The sequence below is a fragment of the Sorex fumeus genome, unplaced genomic scaffold (assembly GCF_029834395.1).
Source record: "Sorex fumeus unplaced genomic scaffold, SorFum_2.1 ptg000032l, whole genome shotgun sequence".
Lineage (NCBI taxonomy): Eukaryota > Metazoa > Chordata > Mammalia > Eulipotyphla > Soricidae > Sorex > Sorex fumeus.
The window spans coordinates 6,252,380-6,264,533 of NW_026606089.1; the positions used below are offsets into that span (position 1 = coordinate 6,252,380).

General features: G+C 38.4%; 1 pseudogene; it reads right to left on the reverse strand.

Moving 5' to 3' along the window:
* Positions 1–11,455: 11,455 nt before the first annotated feature.
* On the reverse strand, positions 11,456–11,552 carry LOC130025852 (uncharacterized; annotated as a pseudogene).
* Positions 11,553–12,154: the final 602 nt, after the last annotated feature.

Below are 12,154 nucleotides of genomic sequence, written 5' to 3' on the forward strand. Positions count from 1 at the left end.
TGCCGGTAGCTCACAGCTCTCATGCCCCCCATCCAAGCCAGAGCCATCCTTCTGAAACCATGGATATTTGCTGAAGGCCCGTTCTTCCTTGAAGTGGCAGTCATGGTTTACCTCTTCTTAATCATTGTGTTTACAAATTTAGATGAATGTCACTATACTAGTGACAGGGATTTTCCAAACTATGGTAAGCATAAACATTTCCCTTTCCCCCACGAATTTTGGGCTACTTTTTTTCTATCCACTGCTAATAATTTGTGATAATCAGGAAAGAGTACTGAAGTAAAAACAGGGACATTTGTCAATTTGGTGCCATGACTAATCAGTCTTAGTATAAATATATATTTTCTAGAAATATATATTTTCTAGAAAATATAAATATATATTTTCTAGAAAAAAAAAGCAGAAGAAAAGAAGTTGGTTTCTAGCAAAGAATGCCAAACCTCCGCCAAGAAATCCTTTGAAAATAAAAATTCTGACTATGTACTGAACATGAATGACACTCAATGCCTCTTTTGCAGACCACAACACCCGAAAGGAGAGAGAGATCAAAAGGGAATGCCCTGCCACAGAGGCAGGGTAGCATGGGGGGGGATTGGTGTGGGAGGGATACTGGAATCCATGATGGTGAAAAATGGGTACTGGCGGAGGAATGGGCATTTGATCATTGTATAATCGAAACCCAAGCACAAAAATTTGTAAATGTACAACTGTACATCATGGTGTTTCACTAATAAAAATTTAAAAAAAAAATTAAATATTTTTTTTGTCTGCGAGAGATCAGCAGATGGGAACCTGAGTGAAGGCAAAAGATTAAATTGGTTGACTTTTATTTTTCCTTGAGTATATTAATTTGATTTTGGAGTCAATTTATATGAGAGTTCATCAAGACACAGAAATTTTTAGCGCTTCTCTTGTTTAAAAGTATAGTGATAGACCATATCTCTATCTCACATCATTTTTATTTCTGATAGTTTGACACAAAAGATACGTCAAAATCATAGATAAATGTAAATTATTTAAATACTTTTTTGATTATGTAAAATTACCTTATAGAATTACATTATAGAATTTCATAAATTTTAGGATTATGCAGAATCAACGTGCATGTATCATATTACACTCACTACTGAAAGGCCTACTCTGTCATTCACCATAGTTCAGTTTTTCCACTTTGATTATACTTTTCGATCTGGTAACTAAATAGTCTCATAGTTCTAAAGTTTGTTTTTATTGCTTTGAAAAGATCAAAATTATGCAATTTTCAACATTGGATGAAACTAGAGGATATCATGCATGTAAAGTTAGCCTTAAGGAAATGAACAGATACAGAGAGATTTTTCTCATATTTGGGATGTAAAGACACACAGCAAGGTAGAAACAAAGGTTCAAGAGCAATGTAAGGGGAGAACTGATCCACACAAAAATAGTCAGGGGATTGAGAGTGAGGGATTATGGGGGATTGGGGGAGAGGGAGGGTTTATTCTTTGAGAGAATGAGGAGTGAGTGTCATGTTGGAATTATGTGTATGAGAAACCATTGTTAGTTGAATTATAAATCATAGAATATAAATAATGTTTTAGACGTTTGTCTGTCTCATTTTATTCTTTTAATTTGTTTTCTCCATATGCCACATATGCATGAACTTGTATGATGCCTATCTTTCGCTGCCTGGTTTATGTCACTAAACATAATTTCCTCATGTAATCCATTTTATATACAAATAATAAGAAGATTTCACTTCATACAACTAAGTAGTATTCCATTGCTTTACCACCTTTCATTTTCAAAATTTGTGGTTTAAAAGATACAAATATTGGTTTTAACAATGCTCTGGTGTTTTAAAATTTTTAGTTTAGTGAAGCTAAATAGATTTTACTGAAAAACACTCAGAAACTTGTGAAACAGGTGTAGGGTGGAATGGAATATTTGTTCACGCGAGAACAGTCATTTAACAAAGCAAGCAAAGAGAGACATAGAGAAAGGAAGCACGGTATTTTTTCTTATGAGAACAAAAGCTTGAGGACCAAGCCCACTCTGGTAGTTTAGGAATAAGTACTTGGAGTGGTATGAACTTTACTTGTGCACTTTAGGGGAGAACCTGAGTGAAACTATTAGAAGTACTTTCAGGAGCATGATAAACTGGAGTCTGCAGTTGGAATGAGGTGGGTAGAGAGTTCTTTGGGGAGATCCGAACTATGGAGAACAGTAATATTATAACATTAATGATAGTATCTTACCGTGGGATTCCAAAAAATCTGTAACAGTGGCGTCAGAAATGATAACATTCTTAGGTATTTGGATTTCCTGTGGAAACAACGGGAAAGCTGAGTTTATGCTCTGGATGCCTCCGCCTGAAACAAGGTCAACAAATCATGAATGAAAAATTACAAGTTATATGGATCAAGGATTCTGATCCCAGTGGAAGGCTAGCTTTCGGGTGGACAATTTCTACTGATGGCCTGATGTAGATTCTGATCCTGGGATACGTAACAGAAAGGAGGTAGTGACAGGTATCCTCAGAAGTGAAGCCTCTGAGACAGAATTCATTCATGACAACTTATGGGTTATCAAAGTTTGCTCATGGCTGCTACCATTATAACATGCCATTCAATGGTTCTGTGGTTTCGATTTACTGTGTCAATGTAAAGATGAAGTTTCTAAATCGAAGGTAAAAATCTGAGGCCCGCAAGATGTTGAATTATGAGAAACAGCCCCTAGACAGCCGGTTTTCAACCCCTGATCTGCGTGGGAAGGGCACAGAGGCCCAGCTCTGGGCAACAAAGCTGAACGGCTCCAATTCCAACAGGTACAGCCAGCCCCCTCTCTGGGCACGCGCAGCTAGAAACAGCCCCTAGACAGCCGGTTTTCAACCCCTGATCTGCGTGGGACGGGCACAGAGGCCCAGCTCTGGGCAACAAAGCTGAACGGCTCCAATTCCAAACAGGACACTTTCCCAACTCCTCGCCCAGTGCCAGGGACTCTTTCAGGAGCCGCGGCCGCTGTCACCGCCGCAAAATATTTTCCCACTACATATGCCATAGGAACCATGAGCTAACTTCTTAGGTGGAAACTTCTCTATTTTAGCTCAGCGACTAGAAACACAGTAGCCAATAACTCGTAAGCCTATCTTAAATCACACTGCATATCAAAGCAGAAGAGTAACAGTGAACGTGAAGGACTAAACCACACCTCTCACAATGGTAAAGCAACGCAAAAGCCCACCAAACTTTCATATTGAAGAGTCTAGCCCAGATGACACCAACAGTACTGTAGTGTTAGACAACCTCTCTGACAAGGAATTCAGAAGGGAGCTACTTAGGATGCTTAGGGAATTAAAAGAAACAATGGAAAGCAATGCCAATAGAAGACAAGAGGATCTGAAGGCAGAAATGAGGAAAATGCAATCAGAAATGTCAGACCTGAAAAATCTCGTAGGCGAATTGAAAAGCTCAGTGGAAGGCCTCAGCAGCAGAGTAACAGCTGCTGAGAACAGAATCAGTGAGCTCGAAGATGAAGTTCAGAGACTCTCCAGAAAAGAGCAGAAAATGGAAAAGAGACTCACAATTCGGGAACAGATGGCAAGAGAAGCTCGTGATGAAGCCAAGAGGGGTAACATAAGAATTATTGGAGTCCCAGAGGTACAGGAAGAAAACCTCGATGAAGAAGAAACTGTCAAAGAAATCATTGCTACAACATTTCCAGAGCTGAAGAAAACTTGTGACCACATTCAGGAGGCCCGAAGGGTACCAGCTAGAAGAAATCCGAATAAAAATACCCCAAGACACATTCTGATCAAAATGACCAAAACCTTAGACAGAGACAAAATTCTGAAAGCAGCAAGATCGAAGAAAGAAATCTCTTACAAAGGAGCATCCTTAAAATTCACAGCTGATTTTTCTGATGAAACCCTCATGGCCCGAAAACAGTGGTGGGACATAGTGAAAAAACTCAATGAAATAAATGCCTCCCCCAAAATACTTTTCACAGCAAGACTCTCATTCATGATAGAAGGAACAACACACAGTTTCACAGACAAACAACAGCTCAGGAACTTCATAGACTCAAAACCATGGTTACAAGAACAACTATATGGGCTACTTTAAGGCAAGAAAGGCCCCTCAAATACACCAAATTTTAACAGAACAATGGGACAAAATCCCATAACAATAATCTCTCTCAATGTCAATGGGCTAAACGCACCAATTAAAAGACATAGAGTGGCAGGATGGATTAGAAAATTGAACCCAACATTCTGTTGCCTGCAAGAAACGCATCCAATAGTCAAAGCAAACACAGACTCAGAGTCAAAGTCTGGAAAACAATCCTACAGGCAAACAGCTCCCATAAAAAAGCTGGGGTAGCCATCCTTATATCAGACCACATCGATTTCAGAGTGAGGAAGGTCATAAGAGACAGTGAAGGCCATTTCTTATTGATCAAAGGATCTGTACAACAGGAAGAACTTACAATAATAAATGTATATGCACCTAATGAGAGACCAGCAAAGTACTTAAAACAACTACTCATAGATTTGGAAAAAGACATCAATAGCAACACAATACTAGTGGGAGACTTCAACACTGCTTTGTCACCAATTGATAGATCAACCAGACTCAAGCTTAGCAAGGACATACTTCATTTGAGGGAAACAATGGAAGAAAGGGACTTAGTAGATATATACAGGACACTTCATCCACAAAAAGCTGAATACACATTCTTCTCAAGCGTGCATGGAACATTCTCCAAGATAGACCACATGCTGAGCCACAAAACATGCCTCCATAAAATTAAGAAGGTAGAGATTGTATCAACAATCTTCTCAGACCATAATGCGCTGAAATTAGAAGTAAATCACACACAAAAACAGAAAACTAAATCAAACACCTGGAAATTAAACAGTGCACTATTGAACAACGAGTGGATTAGACAGGAAATCAAAGAGGAAATCAAAAGATTCCTAGAAACGAATGAAAATGAGAACACGAGTTACCAAAACTTATGGGACACAGCAAAGGCTGCGTTAAGAGGAAAGTTTATAGCTGTACAAGCATTCCTCAGGAAGGAGGAGCGAGCACACATAAGTAACCTAACGTCACAGCTTAAGAGCTTGGAGAAGGACCAAAAAAAGGAGCACAACCCGAACAGGAGAAAGGAAATAATAAAACTCAGAGCAGAGATTAACGAGATGGAAACCCAAAAAACAATCCGAAAGATCAATGAAACCAAAAGCTGGTTCTTCGAGAAAATTAACAAGATCGATAAGCCTCTAGCAAAACTCACAAAGAAAGGGAGAGAGAAAACCCTAATAAACCGAATCAGAAATGAAAAGGCGGTCATTACAACAGAAACCACAGAAATTCAGAGGATCCTCAGGGAGTACTTTGAGAAGCTTTATGCCACGGAACATCAAAACCTCGAGGAAATGGATAAATTCCTAGACTCCTAGAGACTCCCATGGCTGAACCAAGAAGACCTGGAATACCTGAACAGACCTATCACCATCAAGGAAATTGAAATGGTAATAAAAAGTCTTCCCAAGCACAAAAGTCCTGGCCTGGATGGATTCACTAGTGAATTCTTCCAAATCTTTAAAGAGGACTTACTCCCGATGCTCTTTAAGCTTCTCCACGAAATTGAAATATCAAAAACACTTCCGAACAGTTTCTACGAAGCAAATATCACAATGATACCAAAAGCAGACAGAGATACCACAAAGAAAGAGAATTACAGGCCGATATCCCTGATGAACACAGATGCAAAGATCCTCAACAAACTACTAGCAAATAGAATCCAACTACTCATCAAAAAGATCATACACCATGACCAAGTAGGATTCATCCCAGGGATGCAAGGATGGTTTAACATTCGGTAATCAATCAACATAATCCACCATATCAACAAAAGAAAAGATAAAAAGCATATGATCATATCAATAGATGCAGAGAAAGCATTTGATAAGATCCAGCACCCCTTTATGATGAAAACCCTAGCCAAAATGGGTATAGAGGGGACCTTACTCAACATAATTAAAGCCATCTACCACAGGCCTACAACAAGCATCATCCTCAATGGGGAAAAACTGAGAGCCTTCCCTCTAAGATCAGGGACGAGACGGGGATGCCCACTCTCTCCACTGCTGTTCAATATAGTACTGGAAGTACTTGCAATAGCGATTAGGCAGGAAAAAGATATTAAGGGCATTCAGGTAGGAAAGGAAGAAATCAAGCTCTCACTATTCGCAGATGATATGATACTCTACTTAGAGAACCCAAAAACTTCCACCAAAAAACTCCTAGAAACAATAGACTCGTATAGTAAAGTTGCAGGTTATAAAATCAATACCCAAAAGTCCATGGCTTTCCTATACGCAAACAGTGAGAGAGAAGAAAGCAACATGAAAACAACAATCCCGTTCACAATTGTGTCCCAGAAAATCAAGTACCTAGGAATCAGCTTAACTAAGGAAGTAAAGGACCTGTACAAAGAAAACTACAAAACGCTACTTCAGGAAATAAAAGAGGACATGAGGAAATGGAAAGATATCCCCTGCGCATGGGTCGGGAGACTTAACATTGTCAAAATGGCAATACTACCAAAAGCATTGTACAAATTCAATGCAATCCCTATAAGGATACCCATGACATTCTTCAAAGAAATGGAGCAAACACTTCTGAAATTTATATGGAACAAAAAGCCCCCACGAATAGCTAAAGCAATTCTTGGGAAAAAGAAAATGGGAGGAATCAACCTCCCGAACTTCAAACTGTACTACAAAGCAGTAATAATTAAAACAGCATGGTATTGGAACAAAGGCAGAACTGCAGACTAATGGAAGAGGGTTGAATACACTGTCATCTCTCCTCAATCATATGCTCATCTAATCTTTGATAAAGGTGCAAGTAATGTGAAGTGGAGTAAGCAAAGCCTCTTTAATAAATTGTGTTGGCATCACTGGACGGCTACATGCAAAAAAATAGGCTCAGAACTCTGCCTAACACCATGTACAAAAGTAAGATCAAAATGGATTAAAGACCTCAACATCAGACCAGAAACCATAAGGTACATTGAAGATAAAGTTGGCAAAACCCTCCATGACATTGAAGCTAATGGTATCTTCAAAGATGCCACGCCACTGGCCGAGCAAGTGAAAACAGAGATAGATAAATGGGACTATCTTAAACTAAGAAGCTTCTGCACCTCCAAAGAATCAGTGACCAAAATACAAAGACAGTCTACAGAACGTGAAAGGATATTCACCGAATACACATCTGACAAGGGGTTGATATCCAGGATATACAAAATACTGGTTAAACTCCACAAGAAGAAAACATCCAACCCCATCCAAAAATGGGGCAATGAAATGAACAGAAACTTTCTCAAAGAAGAAATCCGAATGGCAAAAAAGCACATGAGAAAATGCTCTACATCATTAATCATCAGGGAGATGCAGATCAAAACCACAATGAGATACCATCTCACACCTCAGAGACTAGCCCACATTCAAAAGAACAAAAGCAACCGATGCTGGCGTGGATGTGGCGAGAAAGGGACACTCCTTCACTGTTGGTGGGAATGTCCACTGGTTCAGTCCTTCTGGAAAACAGTATGGACGATTCTCAAAAAATTAGAAATTGAGCTCCCATTTGACCCAGCAATACCACTCCTGGGAATATATCCCAGAGAGGCAAAAATGTATAGTCGAAGGGACATCTGCACTTGTTTGTTCATTGCAGCACGCTTTACAATAGCCAGAAACTGGAAGAAACCTGAGTGCCCAAGAACAGATGACTGGTTAAAGAAACTTTGGTACATCTACACAATGGAGTACTATGTAGCTCTTAGAAAAGATGAAGTCATGAAATTTACATACAAGTGGTACAATATGGAAAGTATCATGCTAAGCGAAATGAGTCAGAAAGAGAGGGATAGACATAGAAAGATTGCATTCATCTGGGGGATATAAAGTAACAAAGCATGAGATTAATACCCAAGAATAGCTGAGATCAGCACCAGGGGGATTACTCCATAACTTAGAGGCCAGCCGGGTATCCTAGAGGAAAGGGCATTTCAGATAGAGAAGGGGGCACCAAATAAAGGATATTTGGAGGATCCTCCCAGGAGGGGAGATGCATGTCGAAAGTAGACTATGGACTGAACATGTTTGCCACTCAATTCCTCTCTTGCAGACCACAACACCCAAAAGAAGAGAGAGAACACAGGGGATTGCCCTGCCACAGAGACAGGGGGGTGGGGGGATGGGGGTGGGAGGGATATTATCCATGGTGGTGGAAAATGGGCACTGGTGGAGGGATGGGTATCTGATCATTGTATAATTGAAACCAAAGCACAAAAAATTGTAAATCTACAACTTTAAAAAAAATACAATAAAGGGGAAAAAAAGATGATGAATTATGCGGAGGGGGGGAGCTGGAGCGATAGTTCAGCAGGTAGGGCATTTGCCTTGCACACGGCATACCCAGGTTAGATTCCCAGCATCCTGTATGTTACCCCCAAGCACCATGAGGAGTAATTCCTGAGTGCAGAGCCAGCAGTAACCACTGTGCATCGCCATGTGTGACCCAAAAACGCAAGAAAATGATGATCTGGGATTGATCCTTAGCATTGCAAACAGCATTATTTTCTAATTTTTAACTTTTTTCTTTCTTTCTTTCTTGCTTGCTTTCTTTTTTGTTTCCCTTAGCTTTAATGTCATGAAGGGATCTTCCCACATTTTTCTCCATATATCTTAAGAATTCAGGTATGATAGTGAGGTCTTTAAGACATTTGATCTGACTTTGTGCCTGGCACTATAAAGAGGTCTGAGTTCATTTTTTTTGCATGTTGCTGTCCAGTTTTCCCAGCACCAGTTGCTGAAGAGACTTCCTAGCTCAACTTCATATTTCTGGAGCATTTATGAAAGATTAGGTAATAATAATCTGAGGGCCAGCGTCAAGATATTTGACTATATTCCATTGATCTGAGGCCTGTCTTTATCTGAATATCATGGTATTTGGATGACTACAACTTTGTAGTAGGGATTGAAGTTTGGGAAGGTGTTCCCTTCTTCTTTTTACCAAAGATTGCTTTAGCTCTTCATGGGAGTTTATGGTTGTGTATGAGTTTCAAGAGTGTTTAATCTATTTATTTGAAAAATGTTATGGGTATCCTTATAGAAAGTGCATTAAATCTTTATAGAGCTTTGGGTGTATTGCCATTTTGACAGTGTTAAACCTCTCAATCCATGAGCATGGGATGTGATTTCATTTCCTCATATACTCTATTATTTCGCGAAGTAGTGTTTTGTAGGTTTTTTTTTTGGTATAGTTCCTTAACCTTTTTAGTTGATTCCAATGTACTCGATTTTCTGAGGTATTATTGTGAATGGGATTGTTTTTCTCTATCTCTTTTTTTCTCTTTCATTATTAATATATGGGAAAGCCATGGCGTACCAGATATTGATTTTGTAATATGCTACTTTACTAAACAAATCTATTGTTCCCAGGAGCTTTTTTGGAGATTCTTTGGGATTTTCTAAGTATAGTATCATGTTATCTCTAAATAGTAAAAGCTTGAGTTCTTCCTTTTTTATATGGATGCCCTTGATATCTTTTTTTTTTAACGAAATCATATGGCAAGTACTTCAATTACTATGTTGAATAGGAGTGGTGAGAGTGGGTAACGTGTTTTATGCCTGATTGTATTCTGGAATTCTATTTCATTGATTTCTGCTCCAAGCCTTTGGTTTTTCCCCGTTGAGAATATTACTTGCTGTGGGTTTGTGGTAATTTGCTTTGACTATATTGAGGAAAGTACTTTCAACTCCCATTTTGTTGAGAGTTTTTCATCATGAATGGGTGCTGGATCTCATCAAATGCTTTATATACATCTATTGATATGATCATATGACTTTTATCTTTATTTTATTGAGATAGTGTATTCTGTTGATTGACTAGAGAATGTTAAGCCATCCTTGCATCCCCAAGCTAAACCTACTTGGTCATAGTGTGTGATCTTTTGTTGAGTTTCTAGATTCTCTTTGCTGGTATTTTCTTGAAAATTTTTGTATCTGTATTCACAAAGGAAATAGGTCTGCAACTTTCTTTTTTTGTGGTGTCTCTGTCGATTTGAGTATTAGGGTGATCTTTGCCTCATAGAAACTATTTGGGAGTATTTCTGTTTCTTCAATTTCCTGGAAAATCTTAAAAATGTTGGAAGAAGTTCCTCTTTAAAGGTTTGAAATAGTTCACTATTGAATCCATCTGGGCCCTGGATTCTGTTTGGGGGTATAATTTTGACCATCATTTCAATTTCCTTGTTAGTGATAGGTTCAGTTATTCCAAATCTTCTTAGTTCAGCCTTGGGAGGTAATTGGAATCCAATAATTTATCAATTTATTCAAGATTCTCTCATTTCCTGCTGCAAAGATTCTCAAAATAATCTCTGATGATCCTATGGATTTCTGTACTTTCTATTAGGATACCCCCCTTTGCATTTCTGATTCGATTTATTAGAATTCTTTCTCTTTGTTTCTTTGAGAGGCTTCTCATGGTTTAATGATCTTATTTATTTTCTCAAAGAACCAGTTTTTGTTCTTATTGGTCTTCTGGATTGTATTTTGGGATTCTAGCTCATTGATGTCTGGTACAAGTTTTATTATTTCCTTCCTCCAGCCTAGATTGGACTACTTTTGTTGGTTATTTTCCAAAATCTTGAGCTCTAATTTATTCAGGTAGGCCCTTTCTTTCTTCCTGATGAATTCTGGCAGAGCTATAATCTTTCCTCTTAACACTGCTTTTGCTGTGTCCCACAAGTTCTGGTAGCTCGTGTCCTCATTCTTATTTGTTTCTGGAAACTTTTTATTTCCTCTTTGATTTCTTCCCTAAGCCAACGGTTGTTCATTACTTCCCTTAAAGAAAATATTTCCTTGCTGAGCTTCAGTCTGTTTGATCTATTGAGAAGTGACAAAGAAGTGTTGAAATCTCCTACTAGTATGTTTTTCTATAAGTCTATTAGAAGTTGTTTTAAAGTTGCTGGTCTGTCATTAGGATCATATACATTGAGGAGGGTGAGTTCTTTCTGATGTACATATCCCATGATCATTAAGAAATGACCTTCACTGTCTCTGATAACCTTTAGCCTGAAGTCCATGTGGTGTGATACTAGTATGGCCACTCCAGCTTTGCGGAGGTGATATTTTCTTGAAAACTTGTTTCCCAGCCTTTTACTTTTAGCCCATGGGTGCTTTGATTGTTCAGACATGTTTCTTGCAGGCAGCAGAATGTTGGGTTCAATTTTCTAATTCATCTTCCTATTCTGTGCCTCTGAATTGGCACATTTCGTCCATTGACATTGAGAGAGATTGTTGTTTTGGGGATTTGTTCTCTCTTTATGTATAATTTTTGTACTTGTGGGGATTGTCTTAGCTTAAAGTATACTTGTTAGTTCTTCTTGCAACAAAAATATGGAATGCTTTACAAGTTTGCATGTTATCTCTGTGCAAGGACCATGCTCATCATTGTATCATTTCAATTTTAGTATATGTGTTATCAAACCTAGTAGGAGTAAATTTTTCCATATTTTTCGCTTCTTATTACTTTGAGTGTTGTCCTTCTTCACTCCTATGGCAGACAATGATTCCTAATCAAGGAATGTATTTCAAAGCAGCATGAATAATAAATAGATTTAGAATTTTAATGTCCCAGAAATAAAAATATGGTTTTTACTATATTATCATTTACCATACCCTAGGCATCAGTTTTATAAAATAATTCTTTTGGAAGATGGTATATGAGTTTGTTTAATGTTGTTCCCTGAATCCTTCATTAAGAACATTAAAATAGAGCCTTTTGCTGTTCTCACCTCAGTCCTGTGTACATCTCCAGGAAACGGTGAATGGTGTTGTCTAAACTTTGACCACCTTGAATGTATGTAGGATTTTTCTCCTGAAGGATGAGGTGAGGATCATATTGATGATTTCATTCCACCTTATTACAAGTTCAACTTGAACGGAAGGTGAGACTCATGAGGCTCCTATAAAGGACAGAACAAAGGGTCTCAGTGAAGTTTAATGGCCAACACAAATTAACATCACAGATGACTCAAAGCAACCTGTGTGCATCTTTGTGTATAGTGAGTTTCATATCTACTGATAGTG